Below are 6265 nucleotides of genomic sequence, written 5' to 3'. Positions count from 1 at the left end.
CTGACTGTGCAGGAAGAGATTTCCAAGGATGGAATTTCTAATTTTGGTAAAGAAAGAAACTTGAAAACTGTACTCACTGCTGTCAAGTCAGAGTGATTCATAGCTGACCCACCCGGTGGGTTTTCAGAGGCTATGAATCACATGGTAAGAAAGGAGCAGCTGGTGGATTCCAATGATTTGCTTTTGGGTTGGGAGTGTAACTCCCCATCCACTAGGGGCCTGGCGTTGTTAACACACAATTTGGTCTTAAAGGAGAAAAAAAAAGGCAAGCTGAAGTACATTCACAGACTTTGCTTTTACCCAGTTGTCCTCATCCACAGGAGAAGGATGAGCTTGTTCACGTATCTTCTAGAATGTACCTCCAAGGGAAGGCTTTGAGCAAACAGTTAAATCCATGTGGGGCCACCTAGTGAGTTGTCACAGGCAGCTACCAGAACAGTTGTAGATTTCACTCCAACTCCTAGTGAGCTGTGCTCCATCTGGCTTTCAGTGACTCCTTTGGGGGCATATATCATCGCAAGGGAAAAGTTGGATCTGACTTTATGTGTGTACTGGGGCACTTGGGGGTGCATTTTTGGGGGATGGAAGGGGGACTGGAATTGGTTAATTCCAAGGCACTTATGGATGGATTTAATCTACCCACCTTTTGGGTTGCAGTCAAGCACTCAGTGAGGTACATTCCCAGGGAGTCCTTATGGACACTTAGCAAGCTCCCCATTTTCTAGTAAATTCCCTATATTGAAAGGTTCCTTTACTAGGATAAAAGCTTCCCTTTTAGGTTTAAATTGATTCAAAATGACTAACTTTCCCCCCTCTCATAGAGGCATTCAGAGAAATTTTAAAATTGAGCTTCATGTATAACTGGGAAATAACACTAAAGGACATCTGCAAACTAATTCTAGGAATAAGTGACATCTAAATATCCGTTAGTCATAAGCTGATATTAAAAGATTACTATCACCACCACTGCCTAATTTCTCCGAAACTGTGTTTTCCTTCTCACGTTAGAGCCTCTTTCTTGACTCTGAATCAATTGATTTATATGTGTAGACACATATAACACATATAACAGTCACAATATAACTGGCACCAAAGTAGACAATAGGGAGGATACAGAAAATATGAAGGTCCTTCTTCCTTGGAGAGGGACAGCATCTTTGGGAATGGTGGAGGGATGGTGCAAGCAGGTGGACTGACAGTGACTGCAGCAATGGGCTTAAGGGTGTCAGAGATTGTGAAGATGGCATGGGACAGCACAGGCTCAGATCTGTTGTTCATAGTGTCACTGTGATTTGTATTTGACTCAATGGTATCAAACAACAACCACCCTCAAAAGATTTTTAATTTATTTGGGAAAATATTAATATTAATAAAATACTAATACATAGTATTTTATGGCAAGAACAAACACCATAACATATTCTTTATTATATCTATACAAGTATGCAGAACAGATTATCTGGGAGGCTGGGCTCTATGAGAAGTGCGGTGTCAGGATTGGTGGAAGATTCATCAACAATCTGCTTTATGCAGATGACACAACCCTGCTTGCTGAAACTGAGGAGGACCTGAAGTGCTTGCTACAAAGAGTCAAGGACTGCAGCCTCCAATATGGATTGAGGCTCAATATCAAGAAGACAAATATTCTCACCACTGGACCAATTGGCAGCATCAGGATAGATGGTGAAGAGATTGAGATTGTTCACAGTTTTAGTTTGTTTGGCTCCACAGTCAACACTCTTGTCACCAGTAGCCAGGAAATTAAAAGATGTATTGGGATGGGAAAGTCTGCTGTTAAGGACCTCTCCAAAGTACTGAAGAGCAATGGTGTCTCTCTGGAGACTAAGGTGCATCTGATACAGACCATGGTCTTTGTAATCATTTGTTATGCATCAGAGAGTTGGACAGTGACTAAGGAGGATGGAAGGAGAATTGATGCTCTTTGAGCTGTGGTGCTGGACAAGAGTATTGAGGGTACCATGGACTGCTAGGAAAACAAACAGATTCATCCTGGAAAGGGTTAAACCAGGCGGCTCCCTGGAAGCAATGATTCTGAGGCTCCATCTAACATATTTTGGGCGTGTTGTAAGGAGGGACCAGTCCTTGGAGAGGGATATCATGCTTGGGAGGGTGGAGGGACAGCACAGGAGGGGAAGGCCCTCTATGAGGTGGATTGATTCAATGACTGGGTAATCGGGATGGGTATGTCAGAGACAGTGAGATTGGCACAGGACAGAGCAGAGTTTAGGGCTGTTGTACATAGGGTCGCTATGAGTCACAAGCAACTCGACGGCACATAACTGCATCAACAACAACAACATACAAGTGTAGTCACACTGTGAGAGGAAGGAGGCCAGTGAAGCCTGGAATGTTTACCAAAATCTTTGAGTCTCATCTTTCTTTCAGGCAATAAGTTGGGGAGGAATCTTGAAGCATGGAGCTAGAAGACAGGACTGTTGTTTCTTCCTAAGAAAGCAATCTATGCTGTTGTTTTTAGGTGTCAGTGAGTCAAGTTTAACTCTTAACGACCGTAGGAATAACAGATTTGAACCCAGCTCTAGCCTGTGCTATCCTCATCATCTCTGACACACTTGAGCTCATTGCTACAGCACCATGTCATTATGCCAATCCATCTTGTTGAAGGTTTTCCTCTCTTTCTCTTATCCTCCATCTTTCCAAGCATGATGTCCCTGTCCAAGGAATAGTCTCTCCTAGCAGCATGCCCAAAGTATATGAGACGAAGCTATGTCATCTTTGCCTCCAAGGAGCATTTAGGCTACATTTTTTCTCAAAATCATATTTGTTTGTTCTTTTGGCAGTCCTTGGGATATTCAGCACACTTTTCCAACACCACATCTCAAAGGCATTGATTACTCTTCTAGCTTTCAGGTATCTAGGAAGTGATTGAAAAGATTATGACCTAAATCAGGTGCACCTTAGTCTTCATATTGACATCATTGCTCTTCTGCATTTTTGAAAGGTCTTCGACAGCAAACTTTCCCAATGCAAGATGTCTCCTGATCTCCTGACTGCTGGTACCAAAGACAAGACAGTTTGGAACTATTCTGTCCTATATGAGAGCAACTGGTCAAGCATGGCTTTTTAAACATAAATTTTATTTTATTTTTAAAACAATATTCATTTTGTCATTGTTCAACATTTTCTTCCTCCTCCCATCTCACCCCACAAAGCACCTCTTGTTCCAGATTTTTGTCATATATATAATGTATAATCATAAATTCTTTTCTGGCAGTTCTTCCCCTCATCTGTTCTAATACAGTGTTTACTATCTATCCACTCTTTTCCTATTCTCTCCCCAACCTCCCTCATATCTGTCCTATATTAGAAGTGGTGTTATGCAATGTTTTTCCTTTTGTGACAGATATTTCACTCGGCATAATGTTCTCCACTTTCCCCCATGTTGTGTAATGTTTTACAAGTTCATCGTTTTTCAATGCTGCATTATATTCTGTTGTGTGAATCTGTTGTTGTGTATTGTTGCATCTGATTCAAACCATAGCTCACCCTTCAGCAGGTTTTCAGAGGCAGTTAATTGCACAGGAAGAGACTGCTCATCTTTCTCCTACAAAGTCGTTAGTGGCCTCGAACCATATGCCTTTGGCCACCAGAGCTCCCTTCCATAGTTTTTCTATTCATTCATTTCTTGATGGGCACTCTTGGCCACCAGAGCTCCCTTCCATAGTTTTTCTATTCATTCATTTCTTGATGGGCACTCGAGTTGCTTCCATCTCTTTGTTATTGTGAATAATGCAGCCATAAACATGGGTGTGCATACATCCGTTTGAGCCATGGCTCTGATTTCTTTAAGGTATATTTTCAGTAGTGGAATTGCTGGGTCAAATGGTATTTCTATTTCTTTTTGAGAAAGTGCCAGATCACTTTTTATGGTGGCTGTACCATGTTACATTCCCACCAGCAGTGAATGAGTGTTTCAATTTCTCCACAACCTTGCCAGCATTTGTTATATGCTGCCCTGTTGAACTTTGCTATTATTGCTGGAGCGAGACGATATCTCACAGTTGTTTTGATTTGCATCTCTCTATTATAATAATGATAGCTGGGCAATGACTAAGGATGATAGAACAAGAATTGATGCCTTTGAGTTGTGGTTCTAGAGAAGAGTCTTGAATATACCATGGACCGCCAAGAAAACAAACAAATTTGTCTTGGAAAGGGTGAAAACAAGTTTCTCCTTGGAGGCTAGGATTTTGAAGCTCCATCTCACATACTTTGGGCATGTCCAAGGGACTGGTCCTTGGAGAAGGACGTCATGCTTGGAAGGATGGAGGGACAGTACAAGAGAGGAAGGTCCTGGATGAGATGGATTAATACAATAACTAGGGCAATGGAGATAGGTGTATAGGAGTCAGTAAGACTGACTCAGGATAGGGCAGGGTTCAGAGCTGCTGTACATAGGGTTGCAATGGGTTGCAAGAGACTTGACGGCACATAACAACAATAACAATTGGGTTGTTTACCTTTTTCTTGTTAATGTGAAAAACATAAATTGTAAAAAGTTAAATTGTAAAAGTTCTAGAAGCCACATTGAAGTACTCAATAGCTGTGTGTGACTAAGGTTATTAGTGCCATCGAGTTGACTATGACTCACAGTAACCCTATGAACAATAACTCTGAACCTGTGTTATCCTTATCATCTCTATATAAACTTGAGCCCATTGTATATAGGAGAGTGCAAATAGAAACAATTTCCTTCATACAGAAGTTCCCCAGGACAGTGTTGGTCTAGAAACATGGCAGTCTAGAGAGGGAGGGCAGAGCTTAAATAATTCCCAAGCAAACTGACTGATTGCCTCATCTGATTTCTATTTGCTTTCTGTGGTTACAGGGTGTCCAAGAAACTATTGAAACCTACTAAACAAACATGTGCTGCTAATTCTAGGGTAGGTACTGGGAGTGGTAAGAAACTGTGCTGCAATCCCGAAGGTATTCAGTTCAAATCTACCAGCTGCGCCATGGGAGAAAAATGAGCAATCTTCTCTCATGTGATTAACTGCCTCTGAAAACTGGCTAGATGGTCAGCTGTTTGGGTCAGTTCCAACTTGATAAACAAAAAAAACTCACAACAATTCCTCAAGAAACTGAATTCCTTGAGGGGAAATAATCGACCAGTGGTGCTGGAGAAGCATATTGAACATGGACTGTCTAGGGAACTAATAGGTCTGTCCTGGAGAGGGTGAAATCTTGAAGGCAAAGATTTTAAAACTCTGTCTCACATACTCTAAACATGTTGCCAGGAGAACCAGTCCTTGGAGAAGGACATCATGCTTGGAAGGAATGAGGGACAGCACAGGAGAGGAAGACTCCAGAGGAGATGGATTGACACAGTAAACTTGGGTAATGGGGGTATGTGTGTCAGAGACTGTGAGACTGCATCAGGATAGGACAAAGTTCAGAGCTATTGTGTATAGGGTTACTATGAAGGTGACATATGATGGTACAAAACAACAACATACAATAACCACAATACCAATGAAGAGTGATAAGCTTTCAAAACCAAACCAAACCAAATGCTAAACCTACAGTCATCAAATGATTCCAGTGCATACCAACTATGCAGATCAGGGCAGAGCTGTGGCAGCTGGTGGATTTGAATCCCTGACCTTTCATCAGCACCTGAATGCCTTAAACCACTGTGCTACTAGGGTTCCCAGTATGCATCCTAAGAGAAGTACAATTATATGGGAGTTCAAAGGAGGAAGGTTATTTATGTTTAAAGGTTTCATGAAGACTTCTTAGATAGGCATCATCTTAGTTGAAGAGGAAGCAATGGGGCTTGATAGACATATTGCAAGGTACTAGGAGTCCAGAGATAAACCTTAGGCTCATTTAAGCTTTTTTATTTTTATTGTTTATTTCAAATGAGTTGGTTTAATTCCAGTTGGTACAGAAATCTGGGCATAGTGAAGAATGAAGATTCTGACAGGATTCTGGATTCCATTTACTTTGACTGTATAGCTAAGATCGGAATGGCTGAATGAGAACTGGAGATAGACCATCATTCTTCTTCTTCACTGTTCCACAAAGTTTCCTCTTAAATGTACAACAGGCTCCAAGACAACACTTCATTTTAACTACAGGTGGTAACAGATGTTACAGCAGAGAATCCAGATGTTTTAAAAAAGAACAAAAGTAAGGTTCATCATTGCCTCAGTCTTATTTTTTGCCAGATTTCTTAATTCCACGTGTGGCAAAGGGAACTTTGCCCCCGGCCTTTGCTTTTTTT

This window comes from Elephantulus edwardii, unplaced genomic scaffold (genome assembly GCF_000299155.1).
Source record: "Elephantulus edwardii isolate Elephantulus edwardi_28Jun2011 unplaced genomic scaffold, EleEdw1.0 scaffold00214, whole genome shotgun sequence".
Classification (NCBI taxonomy): Eukaryota; Metazoa; Chordata; class Mammalia; order Macroscelidea; family Macroscelididae; genus Elephantulus; species Elephantulus edwardii.
The sequence above is the reverse complement of the archived record's forward strand: the minus strand, read 5'-3'. Positions refer to the sequence as shown.